Raw genomic sequence first — 16,988 nt, 5'->3', positions numbered from 1 at the left:
TGCACGAACAATGAATCATGGAACACTTCATCTAAAACTAATGATGTAATGTATGGGGATTCACATAACAATAAAAAATTAAAAAAAAAATGTCTCAGAGAATCTTCCTAAGTCTGTCACTGTTATCCTCCAAGAAATTTAGACTTTCTTAAAAATCTGGATGCTCCTGGTCAGAAAAGCATAGAACCAAAGACATTTTTCAAGCTAGAAAAGACATCAAGACCTCTCCTTTATGGGTGAGGAAGGAGCCCTGGCCTCATATTGTGGGCCTCAAATTTAGTTTCTTTTAATTTTTTTTTTCAAATTTATTTATTCATTTGAGAGAGTGAGAATGAGAGAGAGTACATGAGAGGGGGCAGGGTCAGAGGGAGAAGCAGGCTCCTCGCCGAGCAGGGAGCCCGATGCGGGACTCGATCCCGGGACTCCAGGATCATGACCTGAGCCGAAGGCAGTCGCTTAACCAACTGAGCCACCCAGGCGCCCTCAAATTTAGTTTCTGGCTACTTCTACCACAGCCCAGCCTGTAAATGTAAGTTGCTTACAGGTTGGAGGAAATGGCTGAGCCTCTGCACGCCCGGGCTGGTGCTGCTGGGGGACCAGCAATGAAGCCCAGACTCACTGGATTCCTGTTGATTCTTGTGGACACAGAGCAGCGATTTAAAAACAACCAAGAAGCAAACAAACTCAAAACTTAAACGGACAAAGACATTACACTCCCGGCAGGCTTTTTTCCCCCTTCTATTTTTTTCAGTTTATTTCAGGGAAGGGGTTTAGGTTTTAATGGACCAGTAAACTGATCTGGTATGGAAGGATGGGATTAGCAGGCTGTTTTGTTGCCAAAGGTCCTAAGCTCTTCTGACTCTACACCAGGTCCCCCTTATCTTCATGGAGATGTTCGGGTTTCAAAAGACACTGTTGGGAAGGACAAGTACACCATTGGAACTAATCTCAGGAACAGTCAATGGCCATGAGCTCATTTAGAGAGGATACCTCATTGGCTAAAGCCAGCATTTGAGAGGGGTGACCTACCCTAAACGCCACAGAAGAGTGACCTTTATAATGTCATGTGTGTTGTGGGGGTGCCCAGGTGGCAGCTGGCTTTTCATTCTGTGTGGCCACCTAAGCTGCTGGGACACGCGCACGGGGAAACACTAGCCACAGACTCAGTGCGCTGTGGTCATTCTTTCCTATTTATATATTTGATTGTTTTGATTTGAGTGCATAAACCTAGTTTTGAATGCTGTAAATCACCCTTTATTAGGCTCTCCCATCTCTCTATCCTTGGGTAAAACGAGAAACACACAGTCTTTGGTGTATCAGTTTACAGAAGCTGATGATTCTATTCACACAGAGCTACGTTAAGCATGTTGGAAGCCTGGAGCAATTTGGCCACAGAGAGTTGTTTTTCAGTTTAGAAGAAAACTCAGCCCCCAAACTAGGTAATGTGACATGTTCTATTTTTAATGAGTGTATTTTCCTGTTTCAGCTTAGAGGTGTTGGTTCATCATTTTGATTCTTGACAAAAGGATTCTGCTCAGACTCTCAGCTCCCCAGTGGGTTGGAGTTTTCACAAAGACATCTGCGCTGAAGCAAAGGGGATTCATACTGTCCTAGACGGTGTTCACTAGAAGATTTCTCAGAAACATCTGTAGCTAGAAGAGTCCCTGTCAGTCTCTACTCCCCAGCTAGAGATGGGCCTGCAGTCCTCACCGCTGGCTCGGGAAAAGTCGGCAGTTATTAAAAAAGAGGGTTCTTGTCTTTCAACAAAGGACCGAGTCTGCTACGGGCAAATGGGCTGTATCCAGTGCTCAGGTATTTCTCTGAGTACCTCCTCCAGCCTGTCCTCATGCTCACTGAGCATTGTGGGTAGTGAGGGAGTAAAGAGCCCCAAAGATTGGCCTTGAGGGAGAAAGACGTGATGAGAATTCTGATTATAGAAAATCATTTTCAATTTATAATCCATAAGAAATTTACTCCAGAAGAGAATTGACTTGAGAGCCCCCCCCCCCCATTTCTACTGTCCTTTCTTTTCGTTTTCCGCGTCCTGTGGACAACCAGTTATTAAATGGAGGCTACATGTGTACCTCGGTGACCCAAGTTGCTAGGGATACATCAAGTGCTTCAGCCCGATGCCACTGAGGGAGGTGTGGGGTATCGCCATAGCCCTTGACTTTTCAACTTCAATTAGCAATCCATCTGGTCCAGTTGTGGTTTACCGTGTGTGTGGTCCCAGCGACGGGTGTGCGGGAAACAGCTCCAGCGCGGGAGCAGCTCGCGGCTGCTTTGTTATCGTGTCTACCAAGCCATCGGGGTCACTGCGTGGGGAGGGGACTCCGTCAGTGAAAGCAGGTAGAGTTGTCAAGTGCAGGTTCTTAGGTTCGTGGAGGGAAACGACACTTGGCCAATGACTGTTTGTGACTTTAAAGAAAAAAAAAAGACTATAGGACTTTCACATCTGTCCTCCCAAATCGCAGCAGAATGTTTTGCTCATATCCCTTTATTTCTGCCTTTTCTCTGGATTCAGAGGAGTCCTTTTTTGCCAGGGGCGGGGGAGGTGGAATTTGCCCATCCAGAGAGCAGGAGATCATATTTTTCATTCTATATGCATTTTCCTAGCCCTCTGCCTTGTTTCCATGAACATTAAAATCAACAGAACTCCATACCCTAAATTTTGCTTTTACTAAAGAAGTGAACACAGTTGTTATTAGTTGAATTCAAGCAGCTTTTGGTTAGAAACATTATTCTATTATGGCATAAACACAGCAGAAAAAAAAAATCAGATGCCCTAGCACAGCACATGTTTCATTGGGAGCTTGACAAATATGTTGGCCTCAAAGTAAACAAGCTATATTCTTTCCGACTTGCTGAAGTGCGTTAACTCTTTCAGGCCACTTGCTGCTAGGCACCCAGTACCCTGCTGGCTTGAGTCCATGGCTTCGAAAACTATCCGTTTCCTGCCAAAGACTGGCTCTGAGACTGAAAAAGGCAAATTTAGACTCCATGCTGCATTTTTTAGGCAAGTATTTATTTAGCGCCTGTTCAAGCCAAAGATAGTGCTAAGGACTGGAAATACACAGAGAGGTAGAAAACAGGGGTAGCCCCTGCCTTCAAGAGCTTTCAAGCTGTTGAGAAGATTGAACACACGCACGCATGCACACAGGCACACACACCGCTAGGGCGGGGGAAATAATAGTTCATGACAGTATATGCCTGAGGATCAGCACGAATGGTGTGGACCACACAGTTGCTGTAGAGCAGTTTAGGGAAAGGAGGTCATCACTGTGGTCACAGAGCCAGGGAAGGAGCTCTGGCAAAATGGAGCTTGAATTGGACTAAGGAGAACTGGGACAATATTGTGCACACACAGCAGAGGGAATCATGATGTTGCCCAACGAAGGCCAGTAGTTGTCGAGGGCCTCTTACTTGCTAAATGCTAGGGGCAGAGCGAGGAATAAGCCAGGCATCGTCTGGGCTATCCTTCAGTAGGAAGACAATTATTTTAAATATATTTTACCGACTGAGGTATTACAAATGTGCAAAGTGCTGTAAATAAGTTGAGAATCCATGATAAACTGCTTCAATAAAAGAGGTGATCAGACCGGAGGAGGCTGTGAGTATAGTCTTCCCTGGATCCTGTGGCTTGATCTAGGAACTGGAAGGTCAAGGACCAAGATTACTTGTTCTGTCATCTCGGGTCATATAGACATTCATTACTGCTTCTAACAGCACTTTATCTCTTCTCCCCTCTTCCCTACACTAAACACACACACACACACACACACATACACACACACACAAACGAGTTTTGTTTTGTTTTTTGTTTTTCTGCTTTCACACACTTATGGCCACATCAACCTCAACTTTATTTTTTTCTTAAAGATTTTATTTATTTATTTGAGAGAGAGAGAGAATGAGAGACAGAGAGCATGAGAGGGAGGAGGGTCAGAGGGAGAAGCAGACTCCCTGCCGAGCAGAGAGCCCGATGCGGGACTCGATCCCGGGACTCCAGGATCATGACCTGAGCTGAAGGCAGTCGCTTAAACAACTGAGCCACCCAGGAGCCCCAACCTCAACTTTAAATCCACTTCCTGGTTCCGGGATCCAGCTGGGATGGACCAGAAGTCCTGTGTTCCAGTGTCAAAGTGGCTTCGCTTAGATCAGCTGTCCCAATCAGCTATGCCTAGTGGGCAAGTCACATGATCTTGAGAAGCGAGCAAGAGAAATGATTGCCTTTCGGCTACAGTCACTGCTGGGGGAGAGAGCCGAAGCCCAAGCGAGGCCTACTATATGACCGGAACGTGTATGTTGGATAAACAGTGGGGTGACTACTCTCACTGAAAACCAGGCTTGCTGTGGTGGGAAGTGGTGAGAGGTGGTGAGAATGTAGACTGGAAAGACAGTAGAGTGGGCCTGTGTGTTAAGAGATCGTTTTCATGTGGAAGAGGGAAGTCTTCGTGTCTCATTGGTATTGAAGCATATTCTGACTGCCCAACGCACAGAGAAACCATGGAGAAAAATCCTGCCCTGGCTGGGGAGTTGTGGGCCTGGAGTAAGCATTTTCTAAGATGGCTTCCCAGCGTATGGGTCTTTGATTTGAGGCTCCTGCAGATGCCTCTCTGAGAGAGATTTTAGTGATGTTTCTCTCCCCACAGGGAGTGTGGTGTCCTCTAGGGATCAGGAGACTCCGAGGAGGTGCTAGCACCCTTGGGTTTGGCCTTCTACCTTCCTAGAGCCCTGTGCCAACACCTTCCCACAAGAGGACTGTGTCCTTCAAAGACAGAAATGGAAGCGATTCAAAACTCTCCTGTGCTTCCCTCCCTGACTAGATGTAATAGCATACAAACCATTTTTCTTGGAGACCGCCCTCTTCCCAAACTCAGGTCAGTTTTCTGTATTATACTTCTTGCTCGTCTTAGAATATTTCAATTATTTATTTAATTTGAACATTTATAAATTATACATGTATAAAATTTTAATATAGAAATTAGAATGTTTGCTCATTATGGGAAATTCAGGAAAGTACACAAAGTGCCTGTAACTCTCAACCCCAAAGGAAGATCAAGGTGGCGTTTTGTTATATTTCTTTGCATTATTTCATACATGCAGTGTATTATTTAAAAGAAAATGATAACAATGTAGTACATTACAGTTTCTCATCCACTTTTTTCTGTAGTATATAATGAGCATTTCTCCATGTCAGCACGTATTCCTGGTGGTTATAGAGTGGTCCAGAAATATATTGAAATATTTACTTATTTGGAAGAATGTAATTGTCAGCTTTCCCCCTCCCAGATACCAATGCAAATACATATCTTCATATGGAAACATGTGACCACATCTCTGTTCCCTTCATCCAGCTTTCAAGAACTGAGTTTACCAGGAGAAAGGAAGTGAAATGTTAAGGTCTTATTACATAATTCCAAATCGCTTGCTAGAAAGAGTGTACCAACTTATACTCATGGGAATGGCTGACCTGCTTGGTTCTTTCTGGTGCTGTGGAGTAGCGTGGCTTATGATCTGTATCTGCTGCATAGCGGGAAAGCTTCTCCAGAGTAGGGACTGTGACATCCACTTCTTTTTTGGTGCTGAACATGTATCAGGCCCGATATGCATGTGTGTTGAATAAACCCCAGTCAAAAGGGAAGGTGGTAAGATCCGTTAGGATGACATGAGATTTGCTCCAGGTGTGTGGGGAAATCAAGGAGCAATTCCTTTAAGCCAGTATAGGAAGAAGCAGCAGAGGGATGGGACTGAGGAGTGAAGGAGTAGTGAGCAATGGTATGTTAGGTGCATTGGACCTGAATATGAGCAAATAGGGGCAGGGAGAGAAACTTCTTAAAGATACAGGTGGTCTACTCCATGCAGCAGATCCCAGGTGACTGCACAATAGACTGTGAATTGTCTCAGTATAAAAATCAGTAGATTGAACACTGGACCCCAGTTGGATAGGTCTGAGGGTCCCCAGGGCCTAGGACAAAGTGAGGCTGGATAGGCTCCGGGGAGATCAGGTTGTAATAGTAAGTCAGATTTTTATATTTATTCATGGATTCAGTCATCCATTTAATGAATATTTTTTTGAATCAGCACCCTTTTCATAGTGGGGATGCCTTCTTTGAACATGGCATTGGGACTTTCCCATTCTGGTAGTTTGTTCAAATGCATTAGGTAGGGAAGCTGGTTTGAGGTTTACACTCTGGGCCTAAAGGAATCAACTTGGCTTTCTAAGAGGCTGACTAAACCAGACTCATTCACTCTTCTCTGGCCACAGAGGCCTCCTTGTTGCTTTCAGAAATGCTAGGTGCATTCATTCCTGAGGGCCTTGGCACTGAGCCTTTGTTCCTTGGATGTGGAATGGGCTTTTCTCAGATACCCACTGGATCAAATCCTTCATCTCATTCAGGTCTTTGTTCATCTCTTACAATGTCAGTCCGGCCTGCATTGACCACTCTGTTGAAAAGCACAATCTATTTAAAACCTTCAGCTCTGGCACTCCTGATCCCCCTTATTCTGCTCGCATTTTCCTTTTTTCATCAAATTATACGATTTATTATACTGTATAATTTACTTTTTTATTATGCTGATTGCCTATTGTCTGTTTCCCCCCACTTCATGAAAGCAAGGATCTTTGTCTGTTTTGGTCATGCTGTACCTCTTAAGTCCAAGCAGTGTCTCACACATAGCAGGGGATCATTATATATTTGTGGGATGAATAACTGATCATGTGATTGGCAGGTGACACTGAAGAGGAATTTGGAAGAGCAGGGGAGGAAATCCTCCATCCCCTGGACTGTGGGCTTGGACTCCAGATCAAAGTCTGATGAAACACCCTCCTCTATTTCTTGGGGGTGGTGGTAAGATTAGCAGGGAGATAGGATAAAACTGGGGAGAACCTAGGGTTCGAGTGTTCTGGGCAGCTATGTCATGCAGGCCAGAATCTCGCAGCTCTTGAAGGGAAGGGCCTCATCCAAATGTGGAAACCAGATTTCCATGGCTGCTGTTGTAGCTTTTACTACGATCTGAACCTTTCCTTGACCATTTCCCCCTCTGACCAGTGGTCTCAGCAGAGGCTCTCTGCCACTTAGCATTTGCATGACATGTCCCATAGCCCAACTCTGCCCTGCCTTTGACACCAGGATGCCGGAAGATCATAAGAGAAAGATTGACTAGGGAGAGACTCTTTGGGAAGTGGTGCACAAGCCTCAGGGTCGGGGAGGCAGGGAGCTTCCTGAGCAAGTTTTGAATTCCTTAGTGAATCTTGGGGCTGTTCCTCATCCCTTTTGGGGTGAGGGTAATGGGATGTGGAGAGAGCCACAGCTGGTTTGTGCTGAGTCATACACTTGTATTTGTACTTTGCCTTGCATGGAGGAATCCAAGGTTGCTTTACAATGACTTGGTTAAAATTAGCACTGTCAGAGAGCTCCTAAAGAGTCTTGTGGAAAGTTTTCCCAAATAAATCAACATGGGCTTTAGTCATCCCCCTTGCTTCTTTCTCCAACTGCAAATGATTTTAATGTGAAGGTGAGACTGTAAGATTTTTTTGTGGTTGCCAGCTTTGAAAATACAGGTTGTGATAAGGCAGAGGGGGAAGGGGAAGGGGTCACATAGAGGGTCAAATGCCAGCTTGGTCACTAGCTGGCTGTGTGACCTTACCTGAGTTCTTTAACTTCCCTGATATTCATGCGACTCAAAAGTAAAAAAGCTGAGAGGCACTGGCTGTGTAATTAAGTGGAAAAGATGTATATGAAGCATACTTCTTGGCACAGATGGGCCCTAAACAAATGGGAACAGAAATGATAATGATAACTGCTTCCCGTCTATCCTTCAAACAAACATGTCCCAAACCACGCTCCTCCCTTCCTGCCCTACTTTCTCATTGAGAGCCACTACTCCTTGAATTCCCTGTAGCTCTGGGCGAGCACCATTCTCTCCGACGCCGTGATGGCTCATCACTTCCTTTCTATCACCACTGCCAGAACTTTAGTTCTGCCTCTCATCACTTCATACAGCAGTTTACCAGTAGTTTTTCTTGACTTCCTCCCTACCTCAACCACTTGGAAGTTTACCTGCTAGCATGGTCCAGGGCCCCTGGTTAGGATGCCCCTTAGGGTTTCCATCCTGTTCTGCTTGCTGGGTATGTATTTGAGTTATTTGGGAATAGTATGGTACTATGTGTCTTTCAAGAACAGAGATTCGCTTTTACATTCTGCTCCCCAACCTTTTGACCCAGGCTGGCATCGAGTTGGTACTCTGTAAAGACTGGCTAGAATTAAAATATATGGGAGGCTGGGACCAGCGTGTCCCAAGGATGTGTAAAATATCACTACCGTATTTATTTCTTTATATCTATCTATCTATCTATCTATCTATCTATCTATCTATCTATCTATCTATCCATCTATCTATCTATCTATCTATCATCTGCTTGCTGCTTGCATTGTTGCCTGTTTTACTCCCATGGCATGTCAGACAGAAGAAGATGCCTGTAGAGCTCATCATTCCCCAAGTCATGCCTCCAAGAGAACAGGGACCACGTCTTTGTTATTATTAATTGCTATGTCCCCAGCAGAGAGCCTAGTTCTGCTGGTGATCATCTTTTCCAAATGTGAGAAAAATCTTCCTGAAAACAAAGTCAACACAAAGAAAAGCTGAGATACAGAGAAGAGAGGAAGAGAACTGTTGACATTGCTCAAACCCTCAGATCCTGTCATGCCTGAAGCCAACTTGAATACCCCGCTTAGATGCCCCATTTGTGAGCCAATCCATTCCTATTGTTATGAAAGCTAATTTGAGTGATGTCCCTGTCATTTGCAATCAAAAGAGGACTGACTAATACACCCTCTCTCCTCTACCTCATAAAAAGCTTTGGGAAAATCAAAAGGAACTTTTCATCAGCAAAAGGTTATAAGTTCTGGTGTTAAAGTCTCTCCACGGTTATCTTTTTCTGCCTTGATCAATTCAGGAAATCAGAGATAGTGATGCCACTGGAGCCAGGATGTCTTGGTAATGGGCTAAGGAGCACCTGAGGTAGTGGAGAGGTTTGCTACTTTAGATAAAAGAAGTGACATATGAACTGACATCTGAATGACGAGAAGCCGCCAGACATGTGCTTATCTAGAGGAAGCACGTTCCAGGTAGAGGAGGCAGCAAGTACAAAGGCCCAGAGACAGGAAAGAGCTTGGTGTTGGTCTGAGAACTCTGCAGAAGGTCCATGCTGCTAGAGCTTTGTGAAAGGGGAGATGGATGGGAATAGAGAGGGAGCTACGGGTCACGTGCATCTTTCAGGAGAAGGCATGATTTGGCAAATGCTGAGTAGCCCGGGCATCTACCCCGTCTCCTATGAGACAGGAGTAAAAATTGGCAACCACAGAGATAGTAAGGAAGGCCTGCGTTCATTTGATAACATCACCCGGTGGCTGGGCTGGCTGGCACTGTGTTGTTCAGTGCATTTGTGCAAGATGGTTTCTGCAAGGTTGTAGGAGCAAATCAATTGCTGTACTACCAACCTAAAAAAGTCAGTGAATCATCCTTCTGTTTTGATCATATATTTAAATATATTCGGTTTGATCCTTTAGTAAGTTAGCAGAGCTGGGAATAAATGACTCAGGTTGGAGAAATAAATTAACCTCTCACGTTCACTAGGGCTTAATTTAGTGATGGCCTCCTCGTTGCCCTAGATGGGCCATAGTACATCCGATCTCAGTGTGAGCACCTTACTTTCAGAATTTTGCTTGGCTTCCAAAGGGCAGTACCATCAAATATGAACTCATAACATTAATAAATTGGTATTATGAAGCTCATCATACTTCAAACGTGCTGGTGATTTAATAGAATGTGAATATAATAGAAGCGTATTTTTCTTTTTAAGTCCTGGGACATTATGCTCGCAAAATACCTTGAAATCATGTTTATTCCCTGGCACTGAAAGCATCCCTAAATCATTTATGTGCGCGTGTTCTGAATAAGGAGACTGCCATTTAACGAGTTTCAGAGCAACTTAGTTCACCTCAATTTAATGAACATACATGAAGTGTTTGGTATGGATTTGCAGTCCCGACAGAAGACTCTTCTGTCTTCTGGAGAATGATTGGATTGGGGGCGGGGCAAGAAATGAAGCAGGGAGTCCTATTATTATGTTATGTTAATCACCATACATTATATCATTAGTTTTTGATGAGTGTTCCATGATTCATTGTTTGCGTATAACACTCAGTGCTCCATTCAATATGTGCCCTCTTTAATATCCATCACCGGGCTAACCCATCCCCCCACCCCACTCCCCTCTAGAACCCTCAGTTTGTTTCTCAGTGTCCATAGTCTCTCATGATTCATCTCCCCCTCCGATATCCCCCCCTTCATTTTTCCCTTCCTACTATCTTCTTCTTTTTTTTTTTAAACATATAATGTATTATTTGTTTCAGAGGTACAGGTCTGTGATTCAACAGTCTTACACAATTCACAGCACTCACCATAGCACATACCCGCCCCAATGTCTATCACCCAGCCACCCCATCCATCCCACCCCCCACCACTCCGGCAACCCTCAGTTTGTTCCTGAGATTAAGAATTCCTCATATCAGTGAGATCATATGATGCATGTCTTTCTCTGATTGACTTATTTCACTTAGCATAATACCCTCTAGTTCCATCCACGTCATTGCAAATGGCAAGATTTCGGGGGTTTTTTTGATGGCTGCATAATATTCCAGTGTGTGTGTGTGTGTGTGTGTGTGTGTGTGTGTGTGTGTATACACACACCACATCTTCTTTATCCATTCATCTGTTGATGGACATCTTGGCTCTTTCCACAGTTTGGCTATTGTGGACATTGCTGCTATAAACATCAGGGTGCACGTACCCCTTCAGATCACTACATTTGTATCTTTGGGGTAAATACCCAGTAGTGCAATTGCTGGGTCGTAGGGTAGCTCTATTTTCAACTTTTTGAGGAACCCTCATGCTCCTTTCCAGAGTGGCTGCACCAGCTTGCATTCCCACCAACAGTGTAGGAGGGTTCCCCTTTCTCCGCATCCCCGCCAACATCTGTCGTTTCCTGACTTGTTAATTTTAGCCATTCTGACTGGTGTGAGGTGGTATCTCATTGAGGTTTTGATCTGGATTTCCCTGATGCCGAGCGATGTTGAGCACTTTTTCATGTGTCTGTTGGCCATTTGGATGTCTTCTTTGGAAAAATGTCTGTTCATGTCTTCTGTCCATTTCTTGATTGGATCATCTGTTCTTTGCGTGTTGAGTTTGATAAGTTCTTTATAGATTTTGGATACTAGCCCTTTATCTGATATGTCATTTGCAAATATCTTCTCCCATTCTGTCGGTTGTCCTTTGGTTTTGTTGACTGTTTTCTTTGCTGTGCAAAAGCTTTTTATCTTGATGAAGTCCCAATAGTTCATTTTTGCCCTTGCTTCCCTTGCCTTTGGTGATGTTTCTAGGAAGAAGTTGCTGCGGCTGAGGTTGAAGAGGTTGCTGCCTGTGTTCTCCTCTGGGATTTTGATGGACTCCTGTCTCACATTTAGGTCTTTCATCCATTTTGAGCTTATTTTTGTGTGTGGTGTAAGGAAATGGTCCTGTTTCATTCTTCTGCATGTAGCTGTCCAATTTTCCCAACACCATTTGTTGAAGAGACTGTCTTTTTTCCATTGGGCATTCTTTCCTGCTTTGTCGAAGATGAGTTGACCATAGAGTTGAGGGTCTGTTTCTGGGCTCTCTATTCTGTTCCACTGATCTATGTGTCTGTTTTTATGCCAGTATCATACTGTCTTGATGATGACAGCTTTGTAATAGAGCTTGAAGTCCAGAATTGTGATGCCACCAGCTCTGCTTTTCTTTTTCAACATTCCTCTGGCTATTCGGGGTCTTTTCTGGTTCCATACAAATTTTAGGATTATTTGTTCCATTTCTTTGAAAAAAGTTGACGGTATTTTGATAGGGATTGCATGAAATGTGTAGATTGCTCTAGGTAGCATTGATACCTTCACAATATTTGTTCTTCTAATCCATGAGCATGGAACGTTTTTCCATTTCTTTGTGTCTTCCTCTATTTCTTTCATGAGTATTTTATAGTTTTCTGAGTACAGATTCTTTGCCTCTTTGGTTAGATTTATTCCTAGGTATCTTATGGTTTTGGGTGCAATTGTAAATGGGATCGACTCCTTAATTTCTCTTTCTTCTGTCTTCTTGTTGGTGTATAGGAATGTCACTGACTTCTGTGCATTGATTTTATATCCTGCCACTTGACTGAATTCCTGTATGAGTTCTAGCAGTTTTGGGGTGGAGTCTTTTGGGTTTTCCACATAAAGTATCATATCATCTGCAAAGAGTGAGAGTTTGACTTCTTCTTTGCCAATTCGGATGCCTTTTATTTCTTTTTGTTGTCTGATTGCTGTGGCTAGGACTTCTAGTACTATGTTGAATAGCAGTGGTGATAGTGGACATCCCTGCCATGTTCCTGACCTTAGGGGGAAAGCTCTCAGTTTTTCCCCATTGAGAATGATATTCGCTGTGGGTTTTCATAGATGGCTTTTATGATATTGAGGTATGTACCTCTATCCCTACATTCTGAAGAGTTTTAATCAAGAAAGGATGCTGTACTTTGTCAAATGCTTTTTCTGCAGAAGCAGGGAGTCCTATTAAGAAACACTTCCGGTCGGGACACCTGTGTGGGTCAGTCGTTAAGCAACTGCCATCGGCTCAGGTCATGATCCCGAGTCCTGGGATAGAGCCTCATATCGGGCTCCCTGTTCCGCGGGAGGCCTGTTTCTCCCTCTCCCACTCCACCTGCTTGTATTCCATCTCTCTGTGTGTCTCTCTTTGTCAAATAAATAAATAAAATCTTAAAAAAAAAAAAGAAACACTTCCAGTCCTCTGGGGAGGAGAAAATATTTGCATGAACAGCAAAAGTGACAGTGGAGATGGTAAGTGGACAGATAGAGATATTTAGCGGCTAACCTATTAGAGCTTGGTGACAGATTAGATGGGGAAATAGGGAGCAATGGGAATCAAGCGTGTGTCTGTGGTGTCAACAGACCAGGGAAAATGATGGTACTTAGGTCGACTTGGGAACATTTGAGGAAATCTAGTTTGGGAAGATGCTGCGTAGTGGACACCTGGAAGGCAGGTCTAGAGCTGAACATCAGGTTAAGTCCTGAAGACGCAGCATTGGAGATTACCCCCCTCAAAGATGGTTGCTAAAGCCATGGAAATGGATGGGCTCATCCCACAAGGAAATGAAGAGAAGAGAATTCCCACAGATTGAGGCTTGCAGAGTTCTACACAGGCCACCCTCCATGACTTTCCCCATGAGGTCCATCTTGATTTGGGATTCAAGCTTTATACTATGGAAGAGGGAAATTTATGGGAACATTCACATTTTGCCACTGGAAGCCTGTTTGATGGCTGAATGATGGACCTTAAACACTGAGTATAAACATTGCTTCCACCGAAGATACAGTTAGGAATGCCTAGTTTAACGTTTAAGTAGCATTAAGTATTTTCAGAAATGGGAAGTGATTTCCTGGAGAGGCTCATTTGGAGGCATAGCCAGCAGCAAAATCAGCTGTTGACACCCTGAGCTATAGACCAAGATGAGGAACAATAGTGCAGGGATTTTGTATCTTTTTTTTTAATTCCATGAGAAAGACCTGGTTGGCCAATTTCTCTGGTTATTTTATGTATGTAAGTGTTATCTCCCCAATGAATTTTCAGTTCTTTTGAAGCCTGGGTTCCATCTCATAATTTTGGGATCTCCCCTTAACTCCTAGCACACTACAGGACTAGTGCAGCCACATTCACATATCTCTTGTGGGAAAAACTACATCCCAACAAGTGGAATCATAAGGGTGGATGGAAAGATCTTTGAAACACCATCAAATTTGTTCACATGCCTGTGTGCAGTATTGCAATCAAGCTGTCCCATATATATTGACTTTCTTCTTATAAATCACAAGATACGTTTCTTAGGCTGAGGTAAAAAAAAAAAAAAAAACATATGTAGAAACCATAGCTTCGAGGGTTCTTTATAGCTAGCAGTCAGAAATACCAAGGGAATTAGCAGTAACAGAGACGGGAAAGAATAATTGTAAGACTTACCCTAAGGAACTTGGTAATAGCATTTCTTATAATACATATCTCATCAACATAGTCACTAAAGAGGCAGGGCCACTTTGGAGTTAGAAATAATACCATAAAATGAAATAATAAATTTGCAAGGAACTTGATTAAGTAGCCATAGTATCACCACCTGAGTTCACAGAGTAAAATGAAGCCTTTATGGACTCTGAAGTTCATATTACACAAGTTCTGTGTGGTAGCAATGATGAGTGGGTGAATGTTCTAAACCAATTGACTTCTTATGACCTGTTAATTCCCTGCAGGAACTTCTGAGACATGATATTGTGGTCAGTAGAGTTTGCTTTTGATATGTCATACTTAATGGTTGGACAGATTGACATTAGCTAATTCTTCAATGTTTTCTATATACCTGGCAGTATGCTATGTGTTCTATATAGATTACTTCATTTAGTCCTTAAAATAACCCTATGAAGTAGGTTTTATCATTTGTATGTTTACAGATAAGAAAGCAGAGGGGTAAAGTAATCTGTCTGAGAGCATACAAGAAGTAAGTGGCCGAGCCAGTTCTTGAATCCAGGGCTAAATCTAAGATCCATGCTCTTAAGAGCTAGGCTGGGGCACCTGGCTGGCTCAGTTGGTGTAGCATGCAGCTCTTACTCTTGGGGTTGTGGGTTCGAGTCCCACATTGGGTGTAGAGATTACTTAAAAATAAAATCTTTTTTTAGAAAAAGAGCTAAGCTTAGTGCTTATAGAATATATTAACTACCAGCCATTAATCACATTTGTGCTCTATGCCAAGCATGTTATATCTATTATTTTAATTAATCTTACAAAAATAAATCTCTTTAAGGCAGGGATTATTATGCTGACTTGATAAAAGAGGAAACTGATATTCTGAGAGATTAAGTAATTTTGTTATGGTCCGTGACAGATCTAGTCCATAACAGATCTATGATTTGAAATTAGATATGTTTTAGTCACTGTACACAAGACTTCCTTGGGTTATCCTTTATAGCCCCACCTGCACCTTCTCCCCTCTCCCTAATCTCTGGCAGCTAGTCCATGACAGATCTGTGATTTGAAATTAGATGTTTTAGTCACTGTACACAAGACTTCCTTGGGTTATCCTTTATAGCCCCACCTGCACCTTTTCCCCTCTCCGTAATCTCTGGCAACAGACCTGTTCTCTCTTTAACCTATGCTTTTTCTGTTACCACTATTAATTATTATGATCACAAAACAATTCAAATGTAGAGTATTGGTACAGAAAATAGTGTTACCTGCTCTTACATGCCTATCAAAAAGATAAAACAAAGTTAACATTTTGTCTACTTTGCCTCTGATCTACCCTCCCCCACTTTTAAAATTATTTTAAAATATTTTATTTTTAAATAATTATAGATTCATAAGGGGTTGTAAAGAAGTGTACCAGGGAAGTCCTGTACACCCTTCCCTAGCTCCTTCCGATGTTAATGTCTTACACAACTATAGTGCAATATCAAAATCATTGGTACAATCTTCAGAGCTTATTCAGATTTCACCAGTTATACATGCACTTGTGTGTGTGTGTGTGTGTGTGTGTGTTAGTTCTTTTTTTTTTTTAAGCCCAAGGTTTGAACTCACAACCCTGAGATCAGGACCCGAACCAAGATCAAGAGTCAGATGCTTAACCGACAAAGCCACCCAGGCGCCCCTGTGTGTATGTAGTTATATGTAATTTCATCTTCTGTGTAGCCTTGTGTAACCACCAGCACAGTTAATATACCACACTATGCAGAAGACTTTCCTGTGTAATTTCTTTATAGACATACCCATTCCCTCTCCCCCTCCCTCATCTCTGGCAACTAACCTGTTCTCCATATCTGTGATTATGTTATTTCACAAATGTTACATAAAAGGAATCATACAGTATGTAACCTTCTGAGATTGGCTTCTTTCACTCAGCATAGTTTTGTGTTTTTTTTTAAGATTATTTATTTATTTATTTATTTGAGAGAGAGAGAGAGAGTGAAAGAGAGCACAAGTGAGGTGAGGGGCAGACGGAGAAGGTACCGATGTGGGGCTCAATACCAGGACTCTGGGATCATGACCTGGCCCAAAGGCAGATGCTTAACTGACTGAGCCACCCAGGGGCCCCTCAGCAGAGTTTCCTTGAGATTTGTCCCAAGTTGTCGCATGTAGTATGCTGTGGTGTGGTGTACCACAGTTTAACCAGTTATCCATGGAAGGATATTTGGATGATTTGTGGTTTTTGAAAATAAATCTTCATTTCTCTGGGTAAAACGCCTGAGAGTGCAATTGCTGGGTTGTATGGTCTAGTTCATTTTCAGTTTTGAAAGGCACTTCCAAACTGTTTTCTGGAGTGGCTGAACCTTCTCCCTGTTGTTAACTTGCATTTTCAAGATCATATTGGAAGTAGAACATGTTTTTATATGTTCTTGGCCATTAGTGCTTTCTTTTCCTTGAAATTCATATTATCTGCCCACTTTTTTCTGATGACCTTTTTGGCCCTTTTCTTACTGACTTGTTGCAGTTCTTTATTTATTGTTAATAGTAATCCTTTTTTGGTTAAATATTACAAATGCTTTCTGATCTGTAACCTGTTGAATTAATTTGTTCATGGTGTCTTTTTTTATGTACACATTTTACATTTTAATATAGTCATATTGATCATTCTTTACCTTTATGATTTGTGGTTTTTGTGGTCTTGAATAAGAAATCCATTTGCACTTTATTCATAGGTACACCCTTTAGAGTCTCAAACAGTCTCTTGGCTCTTAATTTATACACAGTACTAACAACTCCTGCTGAATCAATTTTGAAGCACCTCACACATTAGAAGCAGTACATTGGAAGGGGTAGGGAAATTCTATGAACAGATACTCTGATAACAGCAAATAATGATT

General features: G+C 42.6%; 1 protein-coding gene across 7 annotated transcripts in view; it reads left to right on the top strand.

The window, feature by feature from the left end:
- FGF13 (fibroblast growth factor 13) overlaps positions 1-16,988 on the top strand; it is a 490,212-nt gene that overhangs the window by 215,302 nt on the left and 257,922 nt on the right. The window contains exon 1 of one of the 7 annotated variants that reach the window (XM_064574632.1): positions 4,653-4,880. The exons of the other annotated variants lie outside the window; for them this stretch is intronic. The gene's annotated coding sequence lies outside the window, so the exon portion shown is untranslated. Of the gene's footprint in view, positions 1-4,652; positions 4,881-16,988 lie in introns of those variants that run through there. 7 annotated transcript variants of the gene reach the window in all.

The sequence above is a fragment of the Mirounga angustirostris genome, unplaced genomic scaffold (assembly GCF_029215605.1).
Source record: "Mirounga angustirostris isolate CCGP_5_RB_7025 unplaced genomic scaffold, mMirAng1.0.hap1 SCAF_11, whole genome shotgun sequence".
Lineage (NCBI taxonomy): Eukaryota > Metazoa > Chordata > Mammalia > Carnivora > Phocidae > Mirounga > Mirounga angustirostris.
The sequence above is the reverse complement of the archived record's forward strand: the minus strand, read 5'-3'. Positions and strand labels throughout refer to the sequence as shown.